This window comes from Ambystoma mexicanum, chromosome 5p, assembly GCF_040938575.1.
Source record: "Ambystoma mexicanum isolate Mex_15411 chromosome 5p, UKY_AmexF1_1, whole genome shotgun sequence".
NCBI classification, from domain to species: domain Eukaryota; kingdom Metazoa; phylum Chordata; class Amphibia; order Caudata; family Ambystomatidae; genus Ambystoma; species Ambystoma mexicanum.
In genome coordinates this window covers 287,970,867-287,986,181 of record NC_090930.1, presented here as the reverse complement: position 1 = coordinate 287,986,181, position 15,315 = coordinate 287,970,867, and positions in this window count along the sequence as shown.

Genomic DNA, 15,315 nt, shown 5'->3' with positions numbered 1-15,315 from the left:
ACGTATTGTGCAGGTGGTTTAGTAGTGAATGTTGGGCATATGGATCGAAACTACCATTAGGCGGCCATGGTGTTAACATTTTGTTGTCCGTCCCCTGGGTCCACTCTATGCTGTACTTAATTAATTTCTCCCTATGTGGTGGCAGTGTTGTGCATATGTGTTGGAGTGGGGTAGTGAGGGTGTTCCCCCACCCTCCCGACCCTCTCCCGTATGACATAGTGGCACTCCCCTTGTTACCCTTCCCTTTACCAGCAGTTTACAATATACAACCTTGTATTGCTTACCTTGCCCCGCAAGTGTGGGGACTTACGGCAATCCTTTGACAAATTATGCAATAATAATAAATATGATGTTATATTATATTTCTTCCCCTACGGCCCCCTGCGGCCGAAGCGCACGCAGCCCCCCGCGGCTGCGTACCCCTTACGACGATCTTATACAGTCGTCCTGTTTCTCCGTTCTCTTCCCCCTTTTACACTTGCCGTGGCAGGCGTTCTCCGTGCGCAGCCAAGCCCCTTTCCCCTTCTCCTCTTTCGGTCCACTCGTTTATCGTTTATCTCCGTATCCGCTCCTTTATCATGTTTCTCTTCCCCACCACTCTCAAACCCAAAGTTCCTTGTGCTCGCGATATCCTATTAAATCCCTACTGGTGACGTCACCGATTTCTTCGAGCTACTGGTATATTCTTGTTATGTTCTTTAAGTTCAAAATACACTTGCAATCTACCCCGCTAACCCTACAGCTGTCTTCCTGTCTCTCCTGGAACAAGGTAATCTCATCAATAATATAACCGGACTGCGCACGCTGCGTCGCCTCGCGTGTGATACGCCCCTCAACAGGAGGGCTTAACCAGCCAATTATCTTCTGTTTTGGGCAACTATGTAACTAGCCACCGTCCACAGGGAAACGTCATCTACCTATCGAGTTTCTTGCTCGAACAATAGGGAACCTCATCTACTCATTGATCAATAAATGTCAAATCGTAGGAAACCACACACACCCACCCTCACACGTAGTCGCAATCTAGGCCATCAGTGTCTTACGAGCGGCTGCACGTGATGTTTTCGTGCCCCGCCCCCCTCTTTCGCGTAACTTAGCCGACTGCTCTCGCACTCGTCCGCTACCATTCATTCCATTGGCAACCCTCAGTTAAACCTTCGCCGCACATCTGTACAATACCTCCCTCCTCCCTTATTTACTTCCTCCCCCTCCCTCACAATTTCGCATTGCTTGTTGTGCGTGTCATGCTCACCAAGTTCTCTCGATGCAGGGCCGCTCGACTGCGTGCACCCCTCCAAGCGGCTCGCCACCTCCCCTCGTCTGGACCACGTCTGGACACTCGCCGACCGCGGGCGGGATACTTCTCAACCGGCTCCCGAGGGCCAATATCCGGATTGCGCTGTCCGGTCTTCCCGCAGCTCCGCGATGGTCCTGTAGTCCTCAGAAGGGGGCAACGGCAGAGGGGGCCGCGCCGCCGGGCCTCCTCGCAACGGGAGTGCCTGGAAAAATTAAAAATAAAAGTCGATCTTAAACAGATCTCAGCAGTGCCTCCAACTTGTCGGGGGGAATTCTGCCGGGGTCGGCCGGGCCGTCCGCAGACCTCCGGGCAGGGAGGCCCCAACTCCTCCCGTATATCCCAGATGAGATAGAGTATGAGACACACACAAGGAGCAAGGTGACTCTGCTGTTTATTTAGACAAAACGGCAGGGATGGGTCAAGGAGCGTACGCGTTCGTCCTGACACACACACAATCGTGGGGCTCGCAGGCCCTTTTTACTGCATTATGACGCGCTACTTGCGTCACTTCAGAAAGTTAACAAAAAACCTATCGCCACTCTTAATTGGTTGCTCGAGTGGTAGGGTTAGTATAGTACACATATAGAGAATGATATTAGTGGACAAGGTGTAGTCAGGTGGTATATCTGGGTTGTCCCTACAATTAGATACATAAGAATTGTTACATGAAGACTCCTGAGGATTGGCTAATATTACTGACGTCTGAGATAAGAGCCCCATGTTCTGATTGGTGCACTCGTGAGCCTCCCAGCCTGGGACCACCGTTGTTCCCAGCTCTCGGTGCACCTGTGATTGCAACAATGTTTCAATATGGGTACGTGCAGACAATGTGAGGATTTATTCATAGGTGGAAGGCTGACCGCTCCCACTGTAGCAGATGTCCATTGAGCCTTTCAAGTGTATCGGCCTGTGTCTCGTAGTGAGGGACCCAGACGCCTTTTCTCTCCTGGGTTTTGGCATCTCGTCAGGTTCGGCTTGGTCACGTGGGGAGGGACCGTGAAAGAGGCAGAATTCTGCACAATTAATATTGTTTTTTCTACTGCGCGTCTGGTTTAATTTGCCGGCGTGCCTTTATCGTTGAGGCGCGGAGTGCGAGGTTGCAACATCGTGCCTTTGATGATTTGTTCTTGGATGTGGGTTTGCAACATTGCGACCTTGGCTGGTTGCTCCACCGGGTTCTTTCTGCAGGATCAGCAACCTGACTCTTGCTTTGTTAATGTCCACGGAAGCTCTTGTTTGAGGCCTACTCGGGCCTGGTGCTTAAGTAGTCTGTTTGGTACATAGGTGCTTTTAGGTTATAATAGCATATATTTCCATGACCAGTATCGTGTTTCCATTATACCTCTCATGGTGGTAACGGGTTTCAAGAGAAGCGTGAGCAAGCGTTATAGATGAGTTCATGACGCGTCTTGCGTTTCTGCATTCTGAAAGCCTATGTAAAAATAATAAAGATGCACGTCCGTGAATATGCCTGTCGCCTACGTCAGAGCACTGAGTATGTTCTTCGTGTAGATTGGTGTGGAAATGTTCAGTGTGTATATTTGTACAGATGTGCTTCCCGTTGTCTAGGTCGTCATGGCATCTCTAACGACGTGTGGATTTTAGTCTAGCTGATCCGAGCCGCAGGTGTCGGCATGGCCAGTGCGGGCTGCTGGGCAGGCAGATGGACACATCCGTATGTTCCTGTACCAGGGTACCTGGTCGTCTGGTAAATGGACAAACTCTTCTCGCGGCGGGTGTCTGGGCCGTGACCCTCTAGGCCAAGCGCGAGAGGTGAAGGACGGGAGCCTGGTCTTCCATTCTCCCACTTCACACCTTTAATAGTGAAAGAAACAGTCAAGTGAAGTCAGGTGTGAATGGACACTATTAAATGCCTGACCCTGGCTGACTCTATTAGTGGGAGAACTCGAGTTCAGAGATGGGGTGAGATTGGAGATACCCCATAAAGGCTGAGGGAGAGTAGGCTGAGGCCTTTTTGGAACTGTAGGAATACCATGTCTCACCCTTGGGTATCCTCCTCCCAATATCTCGTGACCCTCCACTTAGGTGATCCTCCCTCGCTTGTCCACCCGGGTCGGGATCCAAAAGCAATGGTCCTTCCCTGGCCCCTGAATGGAAAATCCCGAGGGAGTGGGTGGGAGAATACCATCAGGTTTCTCACAGTGGCCTTACTGGTCCAGAAAGCCATTGGGGCGAAGGCGCAGGCTAGGGGGCAGAATAATCAGAGGAAGCACTCACCTGTACAACCCTACACTCCCGGGCTATTTATTTATTTATAAGGCGCTGAAGCCCGCAGGCAAAAGCGAAGTGCATGTTTTTGTATCTTGCTGTAGGGAAAACACCAACCAATGGGGTCGAGGAGCAGGCTAGGGAGAGGGAAACCTTAAGGATGCAAGAAGCAGTTGGGAGGGCAGGTGAAAGAGGACACAGAGCATGAAAATAGATCACAAAGTAGCAAAGGAGGGAGAAAAGAAAACAGAATTGGGTCAAATTCTGGGGGGAATGGAGTCTCACACTAACCTGTACTTCCCTGCACTCCCGAGATAAAGCAGAGTGCAGGGGTGGCCATGCGTGTTTTTGTATCTCACCATTGCAAGAACGGCAGGTGTAGGGAGTAGGAAACTCTGAAGATGCAGGAAGCGGGTAGGACGTCAAAGCAAGAGCACAGAGCACAAAAATAGACCACGCAGCAAAGGAGGATGAAAAGGAAACAGAATTGGGTCAAATTCTGGGGGGTAATGGGGTCCCACACTCACCTGTATTCCCCTGCACTCCTGAGCTTAAGTGGAGTGCATGAGTGGCTACAAATGTTTTTGTATCTTGCTATAGCAGGAACAGCAGCCAGTGGGGGCGAGGGGCAGGAAAGACGGTGGAAAACTCTGAGGATGCCAGAAGCAGGTGGGAAGGCAGAGGAAAGAGTGCACAGAGCTTGAAAATAGATCGCACAGCAGCAAAGGAGGGAGAAAAGGAAACAGAATTGGGTCAAATTCTGGGGGTAATATGGGGCCACACTCACCTGTATTCCCCTGTACTCCCAAGATAAATCTGAGTGCAGAGGTTGCGGCAAATGTTTTTGTATCTCGATTTAGTGAGAACGGCAGCCAATGGGGTTGATAGGCAGGCTAGGGAGCAGAAAACTCTGAGGGTTCAGGAAGTGGGTGGGAGGGCAGAGGAAAGAGCACAGAGAGCATGAAAAAAAAACACACATCTGCAAAGAAGGGAGAAAAAGAAACAGAATTGTGTCAAAAACTGGGGGTTTGGGTCCCACACTCACTTGTACTCCCCTGCTTTCCCGAGCTAAAGCAGAGTGAAGGGTTGACCACAACTGTTTTTGTATCTCGCTGTTGTGAGAACGGCAGCCAGTGGGGGCAAGGTGCATGCTAGGGAGTGGGAAACTGTGAGTATTCAGGAAGCAGGTGGGAGGGCACAGGAAAGAGTGCACAGAGCATGAAAATAGATGACACAGCTGCAAAAGAGGGAGAAAAGGAAACAGAATTGGTTCAAATTCTGGGGTGGAACAGGGTCCCACACTTATCTGTGCTCCCCTGTATTCCCGAACCCTTACTGTACCAGGAACAACCTCAGATGAGAACAGTGACGCAGACACACTGGCTGAACATTGCAGTTTGGAATTTCATATGTATTGGAACCTCACAGAAGTACAGGGTCAAGGTTGGATCCTGCATTTTATATATTTATATATATATATTTTTTTCTTACTGTTTTATTCTCTATTCTCTCCTCCTCTCCCTTCTCCCTCACTCTTCCCGCCCTCCTTTACATTTTTCTATGCACTTACTCTATCAGAATTGTCCCTGGACCTAGTATGATAGCAATAAATGTTTGTCTCCTCCCTTTACTTGTTCCCCCTTCAGCACTATCTGAAATGTCGTCTGGCCTAGCACTATAGTCGCTTATTTTGTTCCTCTCCCTCCTTTCTCTTCCCCCCTCCCTCACCTCTTGTTAATCTCAAGCTCTATCAGAAATGTTGTCAGGCATAGTACGGTAGTTGCCTGTCTGTTTCCCATTTCCTTCCTATCTGTGTTTTAGCTCATGCTCTATCTGAAATGTTATCAGGCCGAGTACGATAGTTCATTTCAAATTCTTGTTGTTCATGGCCTGTAAGAATGTCATTGTATTTTCCCTTGTTCCCTCCCTTGCCGTGAAGCGCTTTGAAACACATTGTGTATAGGTGCTATATAAATAAACTATCATATCATATCATAAATATGTTTATTATTAACCATAGATTTGAAATGCATTAAATCTATAACAAAGGTAAGTAAGTGATGTAGTAAGATGGAGCCAGGTCACAAGAAATATGCCCTACCTTCATAAGTCCAATTCCTAGGACGAGTGGGGACTTGTGCCCAAAAGTCACAATGCTTTTCCCCAGAATGTATCTGACACAGGTAAAGTTGGGGATTTTTCAAGAGAGGAGATGCAACAATGCTACTGGTAAGTTTAAATGTGTTTTTATCTTTCAGGTTCCACTGCTCATGTGCAACGACCATAAAGCAGTGGAATGGAAGTGCTGGGCCCTGAAGACCCTCGAGTATGGAAACAAGGCACAATCACCATACACCACGTGATACGACAGACACGAGGTTCGATTTCCAAGTACTAGGGTTTATTGCAAAGCAAATATTCTCAGTCAGCCAACTGGGTCTAACGTCTCACAACGTGAGTCACCGAGACCTCGTGAGATGCAAGAGAGCTAACATTCTACAACAGTATCATATATATAAAAAGACAATAGTACAATATCTTTGTGACACATCAAAACCACCCATAATGTATCTTCTTGAGCTAGGGCTCGGTAATTGACAATTATGACAAATATGACACATTATGACACGTTTCTTACTCAATCTATATTACTCATTTTAGCAACAGTTGCAATTTGAAGTAAGCATACATAGTTCTTTGTTATGAAGAACACAAGGCACTTGTTCAGCGAGGATCCTGTGTTCGTAGGAGAGACACATTCCAAAGTGTGTTATCTACTGGTTTCTATTTGTGAACTAGGGGTCAGCCTCATCTAAGGAGAACCCCAAAGGGGGGCCGCTAGGAAAGTATAATTCATGCTTTAACGGCCTATTTCTACAGTTTCAGTGAGACCGGCCGGCACCTGACCGCTGATTAAATGCCTCTCTGCTCGCCTTCAAGGACTTGTGAGGGAGGAAAACAATGTATTTCTGTACTGCTTGGCATTTCTGTCTGGGTCGGTCTCTCAACATGTAAACTGTGGCCTTGCTCCGTGCATGTGCTTTATGAAATAAAATACATTTTGCAAAGCGTTGAACAGAAAGGCAAAGAAAGCAAATGGCGGATCTTTCACAAAATGGACGCTCTTTGGTTATGCTGACGATTCACTATTGGCGGTGTAGGGTATATGATGCGATTGGTTTTCAGCCATAATATACCATATATGCTTTGGTAGGGTAGTTTCTAAACTCACACACCCTCCTTTTGGCCGTAAGTCAAGAGCATCATCCATACATCGCATCTTCATCTGACCATGTATTTAGTTCTGAGCTAATCATACTACTGTAATCGTCATCATCAATATTAATTGACATGAACTCTTTCACAGTTTCTGTTTGGTGGTTTGCATTTGTATCCACTTTGGAATTTCTTTTCTCTGTTATCATGTGTACGCATTCATTTGTTATTTCAGAGCAAATTATTGGTAGGCAGTGTATGCAACAACAACGTATCATGATGATCCCAAGTAATGTTACTAGAATTGCAATTAGTTTCCATCCCCATGAGTGCAGTTACTCCCCAAACTAGGAACTTATATTCAGCTCTCAACCACCTGTCGGGGTATGAATGTCAGAACTCAGAATGTGCAATTTCTTGATTGCCTCAAAAATCATAGGGGAGGAGTCACTTACAAATACGCAGCACGCTGACCCTACGATTTTGTAAACACCTCCTGGGTCGGCCAAAATGATATCAAGAGCCATTCTATTTTGAAGTGTCATTAATCTAACTGCCTTCTCTTCTAGGGTCATATTATACAATGGTGGTCATTCCATTTATCGTGTTCTCTAATATTCTGGACAGTCTCTGTATATTCCAGGAGTTTATTGCTTGCCCCCAGAATGGGATGAATGATTTTGCTAGGTCTTCCGCAATTAATCCTGTGTCATCCCGCCGGGGCCTGGATCTAGATAATTTGGATATGTCTGACATTCTGGAAAGGAATACACCAGGGAAAAGGATCCCTAAGTAACAGGTCCCTCCCCAATTTCTAGGCAACCAGGGATAAGCTTTTTGTCCAAATATAAAATAAACGGGATCACCTACATATATTGGTTCTTCTTCTGTCTCAAGTACTGCAATATTCATGCATCTATGAATGTCCCTACTGTATAGGAACCTTTCTTTCATAGGCAAAATGGGACAGTGCGAGGATTGTAATTTATAGGATAGGAGGGGGGCACTATGTCCTTGTTCCCTACTGGATTCATGTGAAACGTGATTACAGATGATTTATAAGGCACATAAAGTCTATCTCCTGGCCTTACCACTCGTTTTATTACTCTTGCTCTGTTGATTATGGAACAACCTACAGGTTCCATTACCACTCTTTCAAACTCATCTATGTTTGTTCCATCTAATTGACCCGTATCACTCTTATTCCACTTCCCATAAAATAGTGCACTTAGTGATGCATAACATGCCGTATTAAGGGGCATTGGCTGCACATACCAACCCATTCCTTTCCCGCCATGCTGGGGTAAATGGGAGCACACCCAGCAATTTGTTCGATTCAGGATAGAGTGAATCATATTCATGAACAAAAGCAACGTGTTATTATCATACCCTTCTCTGTGTCTTTCTTCTAGTGGAGGGAAAGTATAAGAGAGTACATGGACTGGACTGTCTGTGGCAGGTGCATTCATAGCAGGCAAAAGAGAACTTAATGGATGTACACTCTCCAAATACCATAATATTGGGATCAGTGTACACAGAATACAAAGTAGTGTTATAATCATTAGCATGAATTTCCAACAGCAAATCCTTCTAGACATTTTTATAGTCTCTATATATATTACGTCATCAGCATTGGTGCAGGAGGGGACAGAAGTGAGTATAGGCATTGTGTGCAATCCTTCTCTCCAGCAATGTTCGTCGTGAATAATTTCTTCACAGCAGCGCTGTCATGACCCTTAACCCCTCACTGGCAAGTCAGCCTTCCAATTAGGGTCAGGCCAAAGGCCTTAAAACCTTATCCAAGACTCTCTTGGAGTCAGTCCTGGCACTTTTGGTGCCAGGCTCATAACCATCATGAACACCAACATTAGAATGGGACTATTTACTTGGGACTATTTAACTTGGGGGGTTCAGCCAACATGGAGGCACACACATAGCTCAGTTACAAGGAACTGAGCTATGCGGTCTAGTCTTTTGGGTGTGGCAGGCCTGGGACTATTTTACCTGGACTACTTTACCTGAGACTATTTAAACCGCACCCAAACAGCAGAACACGCTTTGTGTTATTCTGCTGTGGGCAGCGTAACGCTCACTGTGTCCAGTTTTGTGATGCCAGTTTACCTGAAATCAAGGACCTACAGAGAGAGAAAGAACACTACGAAACTTACCTGGAATAGTATCCTGTCTTCAATCCATCGCCGACTTCGGTTCCACTCACCTGAAGGTACGAACTCCATCATCCGGCACTGCATGCATCCTGGAATACCATAACCTGGAAAAAGGAGGAAGAAAGACAGCATTAATACGCGTTTACTCACGTTTCCTCCTGAACGAAGAAAGCCACACAATTCTTACCTGGGTAGTCATCTCCTGGTCAGTATCATTGCTGGAACATCACGGCCTTGGTGAGGAACATTGCGACCTGCAAGGAGACAAGACACAGGTTAGCAATATAAAAGGCGAAACAGCACCGCACATGGCGCATTACTCACCGGAAAGCATCGCGAACACCGCGCTTTCGCCTACCGGCCTATGCTCATCTTCAAACTGCATGACAACACCAAAATACCTTTCCATACCTAAAAGGAAAGAAGCAAGACATTATTATTCGAACTAAGAGGAACATAAGAACTCCATATAAAGACTGTAAAGCAGCAAACCTACAGAGTCACAGCAGGCCTGGATTCCCACAGAGGGCTTGCACCTGTGAAGTAACTTGGTCGCTGCTCACCCCCCACATCTACACGCCCCTGCCACAAGGAGCAGGACGGAGAATCCGCCTTTTACAATATTTTGGTGAGGAGAAGCCCCAAGGGGGTGGAAGGAGTTGAGGCCAAGGGAGGTGGGAAAACGTAAAGACAATCTGGTATTGAATCCAGCTCTCCTTTATTGTAGACTCATCTTTAACCAGAGGCCTTACCAAGGGACCGGGAGAGGGTTTGAGAGTGCAAATCATCCAACCAGAGCTGGGTGGCATCCCCGTGGATACCATGTGAGCGTAACAAGTGCCTGTTAAAATAGCAAAGCGTTCAAAGAGGTCAGCAAAGAGTCTAGGTCAGTTCTCATTAGCCCGAATTGCTAAACATGTGGCAAAATTATTGTGACTCTGCACAGTGCTCCAAAGACTTTAGAGCAGGCATCAATTGTGTTTGTACCATATGCGCCCCGCTTGTTCGCACATGGTGATCAACATAAGTCATTCACTTTTTCAAAGATAGCACCGGGAAGCCGCGTTCCAGAGCTTTCAATTAGATGCAGATTGATACAGCTCCCACGCTCAGATCACTTCCGATTTTGAGAATGTAGGTTATACCTTATCGCTCCAGGTACTGTGTGATCTATGAACAATGCAGATTCACTTCCACATGCAGGCTCAGTGTCAGCCTGTGATGCAACAAGTGATGAAGCAGGCTTAATGGCAGCCCGAGATGATGCAGGTTCAGTTGGGCAAAGTTGGGGCACCTTTAGCCCTTTCTCCTTTGTGGCAATCTTTTCAGGCACTTTCTCGGGCTTAGGCAGTATTTGTGGCAGAGAACTGGCGATGGTGTCTTTCGAGTCAAGGGCAGCTGTTTCTTTCTTGTCGTCTGGATCAGGCAGCTCTTTCAACAGAAATGGAATTCTTTTCGTATGGGTGGCATGAATCCATGCCTTTCCACTATCCACTTGGACTGTAGTCTGTGTTGCCAGGAGAATCAGGTATGGGCCCTTCCACCGAGGTGCGAGCGAAGATTTTCTTTCAAAGTTTTTTACCAGAATCCACTCTCCCGGCTTCAGACAATGCCCTGGGCCTGTGTATCTGACTGGAAGAGCCTCCTGCACCTGCTGATGAATCAACCGTAGTTTTTGAGTTAACACGTTACAATAAGTGCTGAGCAAAGGGTATTCTACTTCATTCAAGCGCCTAGGCTGCGGGGTGCACCAAACCTTCGCAGGTCTCCCCATCACGGTTTTGTATGGGGAGAGTGCAGTCCTCGCCTGCAAAGACGTGCGCATGCACAACAAAGCTAAGGACAGCGCATCAGGCCACCTCAATTGACTCCCTGAACAGATTTTGATAATCTTATTCTTCAAGATTCCATTCTGGTGCTCAACAAGACCGACACTCATCGGGTGTCTGGCCGAATGGAATCGTTTATCAATCTGGAGGCCTGCACAAATCTGTAATATCACGGCGGCAACAGAATGCGGGCCGTTGTCTGACCATATGACCCGTGGCAGGCCAAATCTAGTGAAGTACTCTTTCAGCATCACATTTGCTGTGCTCATTGCTGTGCAGTCCTTAAGCGGGTATGCTTCCACCCATTTACTGAATGCACAGACTACCATCAGAATATACTTAAGGTTCTGACATCTTTCCATTTCTATGAAATCAAAATGGATGACTTCAAAGGGCATAGAGGGGGGGGCCAAAACTACCTACTGGAGTAGTTGTTCCTTTTCCAGCGTTATGTTGCAAACAAGTCATACAATTCTGGACTAGTCTTTCAGCAGTTTTTCTAATGTGTGGATTCTGCCATACTGTGGCCAAATGCTGAATCATTTTTTTAGCACATATGTGTGTGGGGCTATGGGCCATCGTGACCATCGCGGTTACATAGGAGTTGGGCAGCATCCATTTCCTACTTTCTTTGTCTACCCAGCAACCCTATATGTCTAATTTTGCTGTACCCTCAGAGCAAGCTTTTATTTCCTCTGCAGTTGCATCCGTTTGCATCTCTTTGACAGTGGCATTCCCATTTTCTATCATGCAGGGCACTTCTTCTGACTTCTCAGTAAACATTTTCGTGTGCAGATCAGTGGCAGTTTGTTTTGCAATTTTCTCTGCAAATGCGTTTCCTTTTCCAATGTTACATGTTATTTTCTTATGCGCTTTGCATTTCATTATTGCTAATCGTTTAGGACGCGCCAGTGCAGACAACAATCTTGCTATCAAAGGGCCATGTTGAATCTTAGTCCCATGTGATGTTAGAAAACCCCTCTCAGCCCAGAGTCGACCAAAATTGTGTACCACCCCAAATGCGTACTGACTGTCAGTATATATGTTTACATTCAGGTTTTCAGAAATTTCACATGCCCTTGTTAACACTCTTATTTCTGCAGCCTGTGCTGAATTATATGGATCCTTCTGCTCTCTACAATACTCTTTAGTGTTGTGATGGCATATGCAGCAGTTGATGTGCCATCGGGCAATTTAAAACAGGAACCGTCACAAAACAGTTTTCCATCTGGATCTTTCTATGGGGTGTCTGTTAAGTCAATTCTTCCTTTCATTTCTTGTTCAGTAACCATTATACAATCATGGGGTGGTGGTTCCTTCTCACTCATTCTTTCATAGGGAGGGGGCATTAACTCTACAGTATTCAAAGCGCAACATCTCAAAATTTGAATATGCGTTGCAAATAAGACAATTTCATTTCTCGTCAGTCTAGCTGATGTAAGATGTTGTGTCTGCGTTCTATTTAAAAGAACGTCTACTGTGTGAGGCACCGTTAAAGTTAAGGAGTGACCCAAAACCATTCCCTCGGTTTGTTTTACTGACACGGTAGCCGCAGCAACAGCTTGCAGACAGTGCAGCAAAGCGCAGGCAACAGGATCCAGCGCGGAAGAAAAATAACCACATGGTCTATTTCTTCCTCCTTGTTCCTGAGTCAATACAGCAAAAGCACAACCATTACTCTCATGCACAAATAACTTGAAGTCCTTTTTATAATTTGGCGTGCCCAAAACTGGAGCTGAGCACAATGCAACTTTGAGCAGATCAAATGTATTCTGGCATTCCACGCTCCATGGCAAAGGCAAAGCAACGTCCTTCTTTGTCAATGCCACCATAGGTTTTACAATCATAGCAAAGTTAGCAATCCACTGCCTGCAATATGAAGCCATGCCTATTATGGCTCTGACTTCCTTCTGTGTCTTTGGAATAGGCATACCAGAGATGCTTTCTATTCTTTCTGGTATCAGTCTCCTTCCCTCTTTCGAAAGTAGGTAGCCCAAATAGGCCACCTCCTTTCAACAATACTGGAATATTTTTTATGAAGCCTTATGTCCATGTGCTGCCAAATGTGTCAACAATTTAACGTACTCTACTTGCAAAGGTCTTCTGTGTCAGCAGCAATCAATAGGTCATCAATGTACTGCAATAGTACACAACCCATTGGTAGCTCTAGCATGTCTAGTTGTTCTTTTAGTGCTCTGCTATAAATACTCGGGCTCTCAGTGTAACCTTGTGGAATTTGTGTGAATGTGAAAGAATGTCCTCCTAATGTGAAAGCAAATAAATATCTGCTATCTGGATGTGCTGGAATGCTAAAAAATGCGTTCTTTAGATCTATAACACTAAAATATGTTGCGGAAGCTGGAATCATGGTTAAAATGGTGGTGACATCTGGGACCAATGGAAATTGGGGATCAACTACTTTATTCAATCCGCGCAAATCAATTATGAAACAATATGATATTTAATTTCCTCCTTTTTTATAAACTGGGAGAATTGGACTATTGCAAGTGCTACCAGTAATCTCTTCTATCTCGTTCCGTTTAATCAAATCAGAAACAATGCATTTCAATGCTTTCTCACCTTCCACCGAAATCTTATACTGTGGGATACCTGGCAACGTAACTCCATCTTTCAAAACAATTTTCACCGGCTCTATTTTCAAACAACCAACATAATTGTCATTCATCGCCCATACACAAGTCTGTATGTTACTTAATTCAGTTGGTAATGGTTTAGACAAAAATTGTGACACTGGCAGCTTTTTTTGCTGATATTGTCAAATACACTCCATCAGGAGAACAATGAATAACCGCACTTAATTTTTTCAACAAATTTAAACCCAATAATTTCTTGCCGCAATTTTGTGTCAAACGGAAGAGGCAAGTCTCAGTGAATGGACTTAGTGTTATAGGTACCGACTGGGACACTGGACTGATTACTGGTGTACCTGCGAACCCTACTGAAACGTTATTGTGCTATGACAGTGGTATCTCTGGAACCAAGTGATGGTCTATTGAGCACTTCTGCACACCTGTGTCCACTAGAAAAGTGTGCTCTCTATTCCCAACTTTCATCTCTACATAGGGCCCTTTCTGATCAACGGGAATAGATACTTGTTCCGACCCCTGTCTTGGGCTGTCCTAGTTGAACAATACATCACCCGATGCAAAGTCACCAGAATAGTATGAATTGGACTGAGAATCAAAAACGTTTCCTTCTCCTTCACTATTCTGCTGATGTTGGTTTTGGTTCTGATTCGGGTTGTTATTTCCCTGGTTATTCTGATTTTGTGGCATCCTTGTGTTTCTATTTTGTCCTTGCGTTCCCGGGTGACCTCTATTCCGCCTTTTCGGGGGATTTCCATTCCTATTCTGCAAATGTGGGCACTGTGCTCGCTAATGACCTTCTTCTTTACAATATGCGCATTGATTCAGTCCATTTGGACCTCCGTGCATGTTGGAAAAATTCCCTCTCATTTGTGCATTTCCTCCGCCCCTATTAAAATTCACTACCTACTGCATTAATGCTCTCATTTTTAGATTCACTCTATCCCTTACTTCTTTCTATGCATTTACTCTATTCTCATAGTATTGTGCCATGTGTACTACTTCACTCTGTGATTTTGCTTGCCACGCACTTTCAGACGTCATTATTAAATTTTTAATTTTCGGCTGCAACTCTCTCACATATTTGTCAACAAATAGTCTCTTCCCGGGTTCAGTGCTCAAATCTTGCCCACTAAAATCTGCAAACACTTCTTCAAATCTTTTAAAATAGTCAGTAGCCAGTTCATCTTTGCCTTGCACACATGCCGTTAATTTGTCCCAGAGAATTCTTTTTTCAGGTATCAAATTTTTTAATTTCTGTACTATTCGTGCTGGTAATGCTAACAGAGCTGGTGATGGCTTCTCGCCAGCTTTTCTGTCCGTATCCTCTTTTCTCAAATGTTCCCAGGTATCACCCAAAGTATCAGTGTCATCTACATTCCTAATTTGCTTCCATATATCTATCGGGAGAATCACAGGAAATAATAGCTCACTATCACTCATTGTAAAAATAGACGATTTCTAAGCGGACTCAATCTCCTTATAAAATCCAGCCGGATTCTTCCTCAAATTAGGGATTGTTTGTTTTATATTATTTACCTCTTGTCTAGAAAAAGGGACATGCACGTACTGTGCTGTATAATGGGCTTCTATCATGTGCGCGTCAGTCGTTGCAGTGGCAGCAATCTCTACTTTTGGCACAAAGGTGGGAGGGACTTCTCTCATGGGAACTATCGAACTGGGCGTTTCCTCATTGGTTCGCTTATTAAGCACTATAGCTAAATTGAGGGAAAGGGCAGTCTTTCCAGTTCCAGGTGAAAACACTCTGTTGTATATTGTCATTAAATCGGAGGGGCAACAATACTTCTTTTTAAACATTCATCTTGTAAATACTCAACCATCACCTGCAATACCTTCTTCTGCATCTCTACTGTATACTGATCGAACGTATCATGCACCTCCATTGGAGAAATGTTAGCATCCATAATTCATCTAAGCACTTCTCGTGTACATATTTTCATCTCCTCACT